Here is a 12,206-nt window from a genome sequence, read left to right on the forward strand (position 1 = left end):
CCTCAAGAAAAAACAGCAATAGCTTAGAGCTGATCAAGATTTGCTAGTCGATAGATGGACTGAAGTCCTTGCGGCCGAAGAGCATAAACTCGAACGCCCCTCCAAGAGCTACCCAAAGCGCAGGTTGCTACCCCGATTAGAGGAGGAAGCACTTAAACCTACATCACCAGCACTTGATACGGCCGACCGGCCACCTCGTGTCCATGACAGAGAGGCCTCTCGGCCCTCCACTCAAGCCGCACCCCATACCAAGGCACGGGAAAATGCGCCAGACCTGCGAGATATGTTGGAGGACAAGGCAAGGCAAACAAGATCGATCTATGGATCGCGTGGGCACCCCATGACTCGAGATGGTAACCGTCACGCCGGACACAAATCCGGTAGGGCCGAACACAGTAGACAAAGCTCATTGGAGCTACGTCGTGATATAGCCCAGTACAGAGGCGCCGCACACCCACTATGCTTCACAGACGAAGTAATGGATCATCAAATCCCCGAGGGTTTCAAACCCATAAACATCGAATCATATGATGGCACAACAGATCCTGCGGTATGGATCGAGGATTATCTCCTTCATATCCACATGGCCCGCTGCGATGATCTCCACGCCATCAAATACCTCCCACTCAAGCTTAAAGGACCAATTCGGCATTGGCTTAACAGCGTGCCAGTAGGATCAATCGGTTGTTGGGAGGACCTGGAAGCCGCATTCCTCGACAATTTCCAGGGCACTTATGTGCGACCACCAGACGCCGATGACCTAAGCCACGTAATTCAGCAGCCAGAGAAATCGCCCAGGCAATTCTAGACACGGTTCCTAACAAAGAAAAATCAAATAGTCGACTGTCCGGCACCTTGGACAGGAAAAGCCAAAATCTATGGCGGCACTCACGACACTCATGACCCGCTTTTGCGCGGGAGAAGACAGCTGCCTTGCTCATAGCAACAATATGACCAATAACCCTGGTAATTTGGATACCAGGGACAGTAGTGGCAGGTCGCGTCGCAACAAGCAGAAGCGCCGCACTAACGGCGACAATGCTGAGGATACGGTAGTTAATGCCGGATTCAGAGGCTATAAATCCGGTCAGCGGAAAAAGCCATTCAAAAGAAATCCTAGGGGCCCGTCCAGTTTGGACCGAATACTCGACCGCTTGTGCCAGATAAATGGCACCCCCGAAAAGCCGGCCAATCACACCAACAGGGATTGTTGGGTGTTCAAGCAGGCAGGCAAGTTAAATGCCGAAAATACAGATAAGGGGCCGCATAGTGATGACAACGAGGAGCCCCGGCCGCCGAACAATAGTGGACAGAAGGGTTTTCCCCCACAAGTGTGGACGGTGAACATGATATATGCAACCCACATCCCCAAGAGGGAGCGGAAGCGCATGTTAAGGGACGTATACGCGATAGAGCCAGTCGCCCCAAAGTTCAACCCATGGTCCTCCTGCCCGATCACCTTTGATCCAAGGGATCATCCCACTAGCACCCGTCATGGCGGATTCGCCGCATTGGTTCTAGACCCAATTATTGACGGATTTCATCTCACTAGAGTCCTTATGGACGGCGGCAGTAGGCTGAACCTGCTTTACCAGGATACAGTGCGGAAAATGGGCATAGATCCCTCGAGGATTAAGCCCACCAAAACGACCTTTAAAGGCGTAATACCAGGTGTAGAGGCCAACTGTACAGGCTCAGTCACACTTGAAGTGGTCTTCGGATCTCCGGATAATGCCGAAGAGAGGAGCTAATCTTCGACATAGTCCCATTATGCAGTGGCTATCACGCACTGCTCGGGAGAACCGCATTTGCCAAGTTCAATGTGGTACCGCACTACGCATACCTTAAGCTCAAGATGCCAGGCCCTCGAGGAGTAATTACGGTCAATGGAAACACCGAACGCTCTCCCCGAACGGAGGAGCACACGGCGGCCCTTGCTGCGGAAGTACAAAGCAGCCCCTCCAGGCAGTTCTCCAGTCCGGCCATTAAATGTCCGGACACCGTCAAGCGCGCCCGAAGTAACCTACAACAAGACCGCCTGGCACGTTCCAAGCAAGCGTCAATGCGGCCCCAACCCCAGCCCTCGCAAAAATACGACACCAGTACTTCGTGTACATAACTACGCTCTAGAAATACCATGGGTGCAGGGGGAGGGGCACCATCACGGCACGCCCGAAACACGGCTTAAACCGCACCAGGGGCTGCCGATTTTTTAATTTTCTCTTACTTTCAGGACTCTGCTCTTCTGAAGGCCTGTTCGGCAGTTCAATTGCCGCACAAACGATGCAAGAACGAGGGAAGCGGACAAGCCATGCCGCATTACGGAACTCCCAGGTGGTCTCTATCACGAGCAGTATACCTGTTTCGCTTACCATTCCGCAGCCTGCCCCTGGAACGGACATGTTAAATAGTCCAACCGGATCATTTTCAAAAATGATTCTGAGGGTTTCACAAATCCCCATTTCAAATTAAATGGAAATTTTAAACATGATGCACACACTCTGATGCATGACTAGCTAGGGTGTGACATCGAGGACGATAACTATACGCCTCCCTCCGAAGACGAGGCAAGCCTCGACGACGATGAATTCGTCGTGCCAGAGGATCCCGTCGAGCAAGAGCGTTTTCAACGCAGGCTTATGGCCACGGCAAGAAGCCTCAAGAAAAAACAGCAATAGCTTAGAGCTGATCAAGATTTGCTAGTCGATAGATGGACTGAAGTCCTTGCGGCCGAAGAGCATAAACTCGAACGCCCCTCCAAGAGCTACCCAAAGCGCAGGTTGCTACCCCGATTAGAGGAGGAAGCACTTAAACCTACATCACCAGCACTTGATACGGCCGACCGGCCACCTCGTGTCCATGACAGAGAGGCCTCTCGGCCCTCCACTCAAGCCGCACCCCATACCAAGGCACGGGAAAATGCGCCAGACCTGCGAGATATGTTGGAGGACAAGGCAAGGCAAACAAGATCGATCTATGGATCGCGTGGGCACCCCATGACTCGAGATGGTAACCGTCACGCCGGACACAAATCCAGTAGGGCCGAACACAGTAGACAAAGCTCATTGGAGCTACGTCGTGATATAGCCCAGTACAGAGGCGCCGCACACCCACTATGCTTCACAGACGAAGTAATGGATCATCAAATCCCGAGGGTTTCAAACCCATAAACATCGAATCATATGATGGCACAACAGATCCTGCGGTATGGATCGAGGATTATCTCCTTCATATCCACATGGCCCGCTGCGATGATCTCCACGCCATCAAATACCTCCCACTCAAGCTTAAAGGACCAATTCGGCATTGGCTTAACAGCGTGCCAGTAGGATCAATCGGTTGTTGGGAGGACCTGGAAGCCGCATTCCTCGACAATTTCCAGGGCACTTATGTGCGACCACCAGACGCCGATGACCTAAGCCACGTAATTCAGCAGCCAGAGAAATCGCCCAGGCAATTCTAGACACGGTTCCTAACAAAGAAAAATCAAATAGTCGACTGTCCGGCACCTTGGACAGGAAAAGCCAAAATCTATGGCGGCACTCACGACACTCATGACCCGCTTTTGCGCGGGAGAAGACAGCTGCCTTGCTCATAGCAACAATATGACCAATAACCCTGGTAATTTGGATACCAGGGACAGTAGTGGCAGGTCGCGTCGCAACAAGCAGAAGCGCCGCACTAACGGCGACAATGCTGAGGATACGGTAGTTAATGCCGGATTCAGAGGCTATAAATCCGGTCAGCGGAAAAAGCCATTCAAAAGAAATCCTAGGGGCCCGTCCAGTTTGGACCGAATACTCGACCGCTTGTGCCAGATAAATGGCACCCCCGAAAAGCCGGCCAATCACACCAACAGGGATTGTTGGGTGTTCAAGCAGGCAGGCAAGTTAAATGCCGAAAATACAGATAAGGGGCCGCATAGTGATGACAACGAGGAGCCCCGGCCGCCGAACAATAGTGGACAGAAGGGTTTTCCCCCACAAGTGTGGACGGTGAACATGATATATGCAACCCACATCCCCAAGAGGGAGCGGAAGCGCATGTTAAGGGACGTATACGCGATAGAGCCAGTCGCCCCAAAGTTCAACCCATGGTCCTCCTGCCCGATCACCTTTGATCCAAGGGATCATCCCACTAGCACCCGTCATGGCGGATTCGCCGCATTGGTTCTAGACCCAATTATTGACGGATTTCATCTCACTAGAGTCCTTATGGACGGCGGCAGTAGGCTGAACCTGCTTTACCAGGATACAGTGCGGAAAATGGGCATAGATCCCTCGAGGATTAAGCCCACCAAAACGACCTTTAAAGGCGTAATACCAGGTGTAGAGGCCAACTGTACAGGCTCAGTCACACTTGAAGTGGTCTTCGGATCTCCGGATAATGCCGAAGAGAGGAGCTAATCTTCGACATAGTCCCATTATGCAGTGGCTATCACGCACTGCTCGGGAGAACCGCATTTGCCAAGTTCAATGTGGTACCGCACTACGCATACCTTAAGCTCAAGATGCCAGGCCCTCGAGGAGTAATTACGGTCAATGGAAACACCGAACGCTCTCCCCGAACGGAGGAGCACACGGCGGCCCTTGCTGCGGAAGTACAAAGCAGCCCCTCCAGGCAGTTCTCCAGTCCGGCCATTAAATGTCCGGACACCGTCAAGCGCGCCCGAAGTAACCTACAACAAGACCGCCTGGCACGTTCCAAGCAAGCGTCAATGCGGCCCCAACCCCAGCCCTCGCAAAAATACGACACCAGTACTTCGTGTACATAACTACGCTCTAGAAATACCATGGGTGCAGGGGGAGGGGCACCATCACGGCACGCCCGAAACACGGCTTAAACCGCACCAGGGGCTGCCGATTTTTTAATTTTCTCTTACTTTCAGGACTCTGCTCTTCTGAAGGCCTGTTCGGCAGTTCAATTGCCGCACAAACGATGCAAGAACGAGGGAAGCAGACAAGCCATGCCGCATTACGGAACTCCCAGGTGGTCTCTATCACGAGCAGTATACCTGTTTCGCTTACCATTCCGCAGCCTGCCCCTGGAACGGACATGTTAAATAGTCCAACCTTTTGCTTATCGCATTATTTGTATCGTTCTTCTTTGATCGCAGCCCTTTTTAATAAACAATGCATAGCTTCTGTCTATTTTTGCATTACTCTTTTTCTTTACAAATATATGTTCCTTAACGACATGTTGCACCCGTACACTTTGGTACGGCCAAAATACGCCAGGGGCTTTTGTACCCCTCAATATGTTGAGAGAAGTTCGAACACTTTAACAAAGTGCGGCACCCCGAACTTATAGCATTATATGCATCGGCTCCGAATCATGTCTTGGGTCAATAGTTGGGTTTGCCCGGCTCCTATGTTTTTCTGCCTTACGTTCCGCTATATCGGCTAAGGTAGCACTAGGAGAACTACTGCGATTGTGCCCCAGTTGAGCTGGGTCGAGCACCTCAGTAGAGAAAGCTAAAACTGACTATCATGATGAAGCGAGAGCTAGTCGCTGTTCGAGAGGTTCTTCGAGTCCTTAAAGACTTATGCCGCTTAGAGCGAGGAGTCGGCTCTGTCCGGCCAAGGCGTGGATAGCGCCCCGAACTCGGTCTTCCGAATACCAGGGGTTCGCCGAAATTTAAAATTATAGAATTCTATGGCTAAGTGAGAGTGTTCAAGCATTATAGTCTGATTGCCTTGTTCGTTGTGCTGAGCGCCTCCCTCGAAGGACCCAAACATGGGAAAAAGAGCGCTCAGGTTTATCCCCGAACACCCCAGCACTAGCGGCACGGGGGCAGAAGCCGATGACTCGCCATCTCTCAGAACTGATAAACAGCCACACAGAAGGTAATATTTTAAATTCCAAAAGCATTGCTTAGCGCATATGAACAAGTTTTCAGCGCACAGGACAAAACAAGTGAGTTTTACTCAAAAATTACATCCCTGGAACACTCATCCGCCATAAGGCAGGCACCCTTCAGAACATCCTTATAATAATTCTCGGGCTTGCGATGCTCCTTCCCCGGCGGTGGCCCGTCCTTGACAAGCTTCTCAGCATCTAGCTTGCCCCAGTGCACCTTAGCACGGGCAAGGGCCCTACGGGCACCTTCAATGCAGACGGAGCGCTTGATGACTTCGAGCCTTGGACAGGCCCCCACCAGCCGCTGCACCAGCCCAAAATAGCTCCCAGGCAGAGCCTCCCCATGCCACAGCCGAACTATGAGGCCCTTCATGGCCTGTTCGGCCGCCTTGTGAAGCTCGACCAGTTGCTTCAGCTGGTCGCTCAGGGGAACGGGGTGTCCGGCCTCAGCATACTGATACCATAACACCTTCTCTATCGAGCTGCCCTCCTCGGCTCGATAGAATGCGGCGGCATCGGACACGCTACGGGGAAGATCTGCGAATGCTCCTGGAGAGCTCCGGATTCGGGTAAGTAACAAGTAACTCACGTTTATGTGTTTGCTTTGCATAAAGAATGCCTTACCCGTCGCTATCTTTTTCAATAGCCACCGCGAGCTCGGACGCTCGCGTCTTTGAGTCAAGCACCAAACTCTCATGTTTTTCCCTGAGAGCTTGGAGCTCTTGCCGCACCATGCCAAACTCGGCCTCATACTTCTCCCGTTCGGTGCGCTCCGTGGCCGCCCTCTTCTTGGCCTCGAGCAGCGCTTGCTTAAGGGTCGCTACCTCAGACGTGGCCCCTACAATAGCCATGATAATCCTGTCATTTTTTGCAATTGCACCTTTTTACATATATATATATATATATATATATATATATATATATATATAAACAAGGTATTTCTTACCTTCCTTGTCCTCGAGCTGCTTCTTGGCACGCCCGAGCTCTTGCTCGGACTGCTCGAGGTTCTGCTTTAGCGTGTCCACTTCCGCAGTTAGTGCGGCGGACGCCAGCAGAGAAGCCTGCATACGCGTATTGAGTCCTTTTTGTTAGACTCCTGTGAATTTTATTTGATCCTCTATTCGGATTTTCTTCCCGAACGCCAAACAGAGCATCAGGGGCTACTGTCTATGCGGTAATATTATTTACACATTCTTTACTTACCTCAAAGCCTGTTAAAAGGCTAGTACAAGCTTCAGTCAGTCCGCTCTTGGCGGACTGAACCTTCTGGACCACCGCACTCATAATGGTGCGGTGCTCCTCGTTGATGGAGGCGCCTTCGAGCACCTCCAACAGATTGTGCGGCGCCTCCGGTTGGACGGCGGTCACCGGCACGATGGGCTCGCTCCTCTTGGAAGGAGGTCGCCCGCCGGACTATGGAACCTTTGAAGGTTCCAGAGCGGTGTCCGGCCTAGAGCTGTACTTGGAGCCCTGGGGGGTTCTATCCCCTTCACTCCTGGGGTCCGGGAGGTCGCCTTGCAGCGCCTCCAGGACCACCTCCTCCTGGCTTGGAACCTGTTGGGACAACACTTCGGTGTCATCCATAGGGCGGGGGGAGGAAGCCGTCGGAAGCGAATTCACATCCGACGAGTCCAGTGAACCGCTCGACGACGCGTCAAGCCGGTCTTTGGGTGGGCTGCATAAACATATTCGACATAAGGGAAAGCTGTGCGATAAAGGAATACTATGAATTACTCTGGTATCCGGATACTTACGATTTAGTCAGGGGCTTGGCCCTGAGCGGCCACTCCTCTCCGCCGTCGTCGGCGTCGGTGGAGTAGTCCGGAGGAAGGGTTTTCCCCTTCTTGGACCCTTCGGCCTCCGCAGTTGGGGCGGCCTTCCTTTTCTTCCCTTCCCCCGCTGGAGGGGGAGGGGTCTCTTCTTCCTCCTCCTCGTCTTCACGGGAGGAGTGCGTCTTGGAGTCGTCGGATGAGGGATCCGACACCTCCAGGCGCCGGGCACTCTTTCGAGTCCCCGTGGCCTTCTTCTTGGCCTTCTTCTCCGACACCACATGGGGTGCCGGAACCAGCAGCTTCACCAAACGAGCGTCCGCTGGGCCTTCGGGCAAAGGAGCCGGACAGTTGATCTGTCCGGACATCTCCTGCCAATCCTGTCAAAGGTAAGGGAGGTTAGATCCCGCATGGAGTCAAACTATGAAAAATTGATACCCTGTAAAAGGTAAAAACAGCTTACCGCATGAGCGTGACGATGCGTACTGAATCTGCGATCCTCGGTAGCGGATGTGGAGGCCTCGACGCCCTTGAAAAGCACCTTCCAGGCATCTTCGTACGTCATGTCGAAGAGCCTGCTCAGAGTTCGGTGCCGTGCCGGGTCGAACTCCCACAGGTTGAAAGCCCGTTGTTGACACGGGAGGATCCGGCGGATGAACATAACCTGGACTACGTTGACAAGTTTGAGCTTCTTGTCCACCAGGGTTTGGACGCATGTTTAGAGTCCGGTCAGCTCTCCTTTTTTACTGCACGACAGGCCCGTCTCCTTCCAGGAGGTGAGCCACGTCGGGGGTCCGGATCGGAACTCGGGGGCTGCGACCCATTCAGGGTCGCGCGGCTCGGTGATATAAAACCACCCCGATTGCCACCCCTTCAGGGTCTCCACAAAGGAGCCCTCGAGCCATAAGACATAGGGCATCTTGCCCACCATGGCGCCTCTGCACTCCGCCTGGTTGCCGCGCACCACCTTCGGCTTGACATTGAAAGTCTTGAGCCATAGGCCGGAATGGGGGCGGATGCGGAGGAAAGCCTCGCACATGACGATAAATGCCGAGATGTTGAGGACAAAGTTCGGGGCCAGATCGTGGAAATCCAGGCCATAGTAGAATATGAGCCCCCGGACAAATGGGTGGAGAGGGAAGCCCAGTCCGCGAAGGAAATGGGGGAGGAACACCACCCTCTCATGGGGCCTAGGGGTGGGGATGAGCTGCCCCTCTTTAGGAAGCCGGTGCGCAATGTCGTTAGACAAGTATCCGGCCTTCCTTAGTCTTTTGATGTGTCCCTCCGTAATGGAGGAGACCATCCACTTGCCTCCCGCTCCGGACATGGCTGGAGAAGGTTGAGGTGGGGAGTGCGTACTTGGGCACTGGAGCTCGGGTGCGCAACAATGGATAGGCAAAGGAGGAAGAAGGCGTAGGTGAAAATGTGGATCCTTATCCCCTTATATGGGTGGACGCAACTATGTGTCCTCACCAGCCTGGTAAAACTCGCTTATCCCCAAGCGCCGTAATCAATGGCGCGGTTGGGTTACCCACGCCCGTATTGATGAGAATCCCGGAATAAGGGGACACGATCTCTGCTTCGACAAGACGTGCCAAGGAAACCGCCTCGCATGACGCGCTGAGGTGGGATAATAAAACGATTCGAATAAAGGCTTGGTCGTGGTGTGTCACACTATGGAATACGTCAGCAGATTAGATTCGTGAAAATATTATTCTCTCTATGGCGGTATGTGGAAACTTATTTTGCAGAGCCGTACACTATCTTTGTGTTCAAAATCTTCTATGAAGTACTTGGAGGAGGAACCCACCTTGCAATGTCGAAGACAAACTGCGCGCCGGACTCGTCGTCATTGAAGCCTGGTTCAGGGGCTACTGAGGGAGTCCTGGATTAGGGGGTGTCCGGATGGCCGGACTATACCTTCAGCCGGACTCCTGGACTACGAAGATACAAGATTGAAGACTTCGTCCCTTGTCCGGAAGGGACTTTCCTTGGCGTGGAAGGCAAGCTTGGCGATACGGATATATAGATCTCCTACCATTGTAACTGACTTTGTGTAACCCTAACCCTCTCCGGTGTCTATATAAACCGGAGGGTTTTAGTCCGTAGGACAACATACAAAAAAATAATCATACCATAGGCTAGCTTCTAGGGTTTAGCCTCTCCAATATCGTGGTAGATCTACTCTTGTACTACCCATATCATCAATATTAATCAAGCAGGACATAGGGTTTTACCTCCATCAAGAGGGCCCGAACCTGGGTAAAACTTCGTGTCCCTAGCCTCCTGTTACCATCCGGCCTAGACGCACAGTTCGGGACCCCCTACCCGAGATCCGCCGGTTTTGACACCGACAATGTCCTCAAAAAGCATATTCTGAACCGAAACCCTAGGAAAGAGGGTCTTGGGTTTGAAAGGAAAATGAATGTTGATGGCTCTTACTGGAAACCTGAGCAGTACCCCAAAACCACATGGGTTGCTGCAAAGGGACCTTCAGTGGATCCATCCACCCTATCTGGCTTCACTGGTGCTAATCCCATTGTTATTGATGAATCCTTTGATGCACACTATAAACTATTTAAGAACCAGAATGGTGAAGTGTTTGCCAGGTATATTGGTACTAACTGCAGGAATGGGCCACCTATGAAGAAGGTCTGGGTGCCAAAAAGGTGTTTGGAGAATCTTCCTGTGAATGTCGTCATGACACCACAAGTGAAGAAGAAAAACCCCAGACCACAGGCTTCATACGGTCCAAAGGCTTCATACAGACAGAGGACTCACCTGAGTCGCACTAACGCAAATGTTTTGCAGGGAAGCCATACTCAGGCCTATGAATATGAGCCCGGCTCATCAAACCGCCATGTTCATAAGACCAAGAACTATTCTGCTTATTCTTATGAGTACTATTGTCCACCTACAAGACTTTTTGCTAGGGCTCCAAAGCCAAAGTTCTCATATGCTGCACTTAGACTCATTGCTTCGAAGCCACCCTTGAAGATGTGGGTGGCTAAGAAAGCTTAACTCTCTTTTGCAGGGAAAGGTCTCCAGCCGAAAACCAAAACCGTCTGAAGCTATCACTGGGGACCTTAAACATCTTGTAGGGCGCAAGATCAAATGCCCAAATGGTCTTATTATGTATTTTGTTCCTGAGTCGCTTGCTACTTGCCCTATCAGTCCTAATCTTGATCTAAGCTTTCATAATCCACTGGCTCGTCAAATGTTTTTGCTTCACAATTCTCTTCGTGAAGCCTATCCCCCTAACTGCACTGTAGGGTACGACACCAGCTGCTTTAGAATGGATTATTGATAGTGGGTGTACCAATCACATGACTGGAAAGCGAAGCCTTCTTATGGACTCAACCTTACGTCCATCTGACAAAAGTCACATCACATTTGGTGACACTGGTAAAAGTAAGGTATTGGGTCTAGGTAGAGTTGCAATCTCAAAGGATCAACACATGGATAAAGTCATGCTTGTTGAATCCCTTGTTTCAACTTAATGTCTATCTCAATGCTTTGCGACTTAAACATGATTGTGATGTTTGGAAAATATCGTTGCCTTGTTCTAATGGAATCTGACAAGTCTCTAGTGTTTGAAGGGTATCAGAAAGATGATTTGTATGTGGTAGATTTCTCAGTAGGACGACAACTTCCCGTATGTCTTCTAGAAAAAGCTTCAGAATGCTGGCTCTGGCATCGGAGGCTGGGGCATGCTGGCATGAGGAACTTGCACACTCTTGCAAGAAAGAAGCATGTCATAGGCATCGAGGGCGTCAAGTTCAAGAAGGATCACTTATGCGGTGCCTGTGAAGCAGGAAAGATGAAGAGGGCCAAGCATCCCTCGAAGACAATCATGACAACAACTCAACCCTTCGAACTGCTCCACATGGACCTTTGTCATTGTTGATGATTATTCAAGATATACTTGGGTGCATATAATCCTCTACAAGACTGAAGTGCAGGATGTCTTCAGATGCTTCGCCAATCGAGCCATGAACAACTATGGCGTCAAGATAAAGCACATCAGAAGTGACAATGGCACTGAATTCAAGAACACTGGCCTAGATACATATCTTGATACTTTGGGCATCACACATGAATTCTCAGCTCCATACACACCGGAGCAGAATGGCGTCGTGGAATGCAAGAACAGAACACTTATTGAGACGGCCCGGACGATGCTTGATGAATACAAGACTCCAAGAAAGTTCTGGCCTGAAGCGATTGATACTGCCTGCCATATCATCAACCGTGTTTATCTTCACAAGCTTCTGAACAAGACATCCTATGAGCTTCTTACTAGCAAGAAGCCAAATGTCAGTTACTTCAGAGTATTTGGCGCCAGGTGCTGGATCAAGGATCCACATCACACTTCAAAATTTGCACGGAAAGTACATGAAGGTTTTATGCTTGGATATGGAAAGGATTCACACTCCTACAGAGTCTTCAACCTCTTTCACTATAAAGTGGTTGAAACTGTGGATGTGCGGTTCGATGAGACTAACGGCTCGCAAAGAGAGCACCTGCCAAATGTGCTAGATGAAGTTCCATCCAATGAATCAATCAAACTTATGGGAA

Source organism: Triticum aestivum, chromosome 1A (genome assembly GCF_018294505.1).
Source record: "Triticum aestivum cultivar Chinese Spring chromosome 1A, IWGSC CS RefSeq v2.1, whole genome shotgun sequence".
In the NCBI taxonomy this organism is placed as follows: Eukaryota; Viridiplantae; Streptophyta; class Magnoliopsida; order Poales; family Poaceae; genus Triticum; species Triticum aestivum.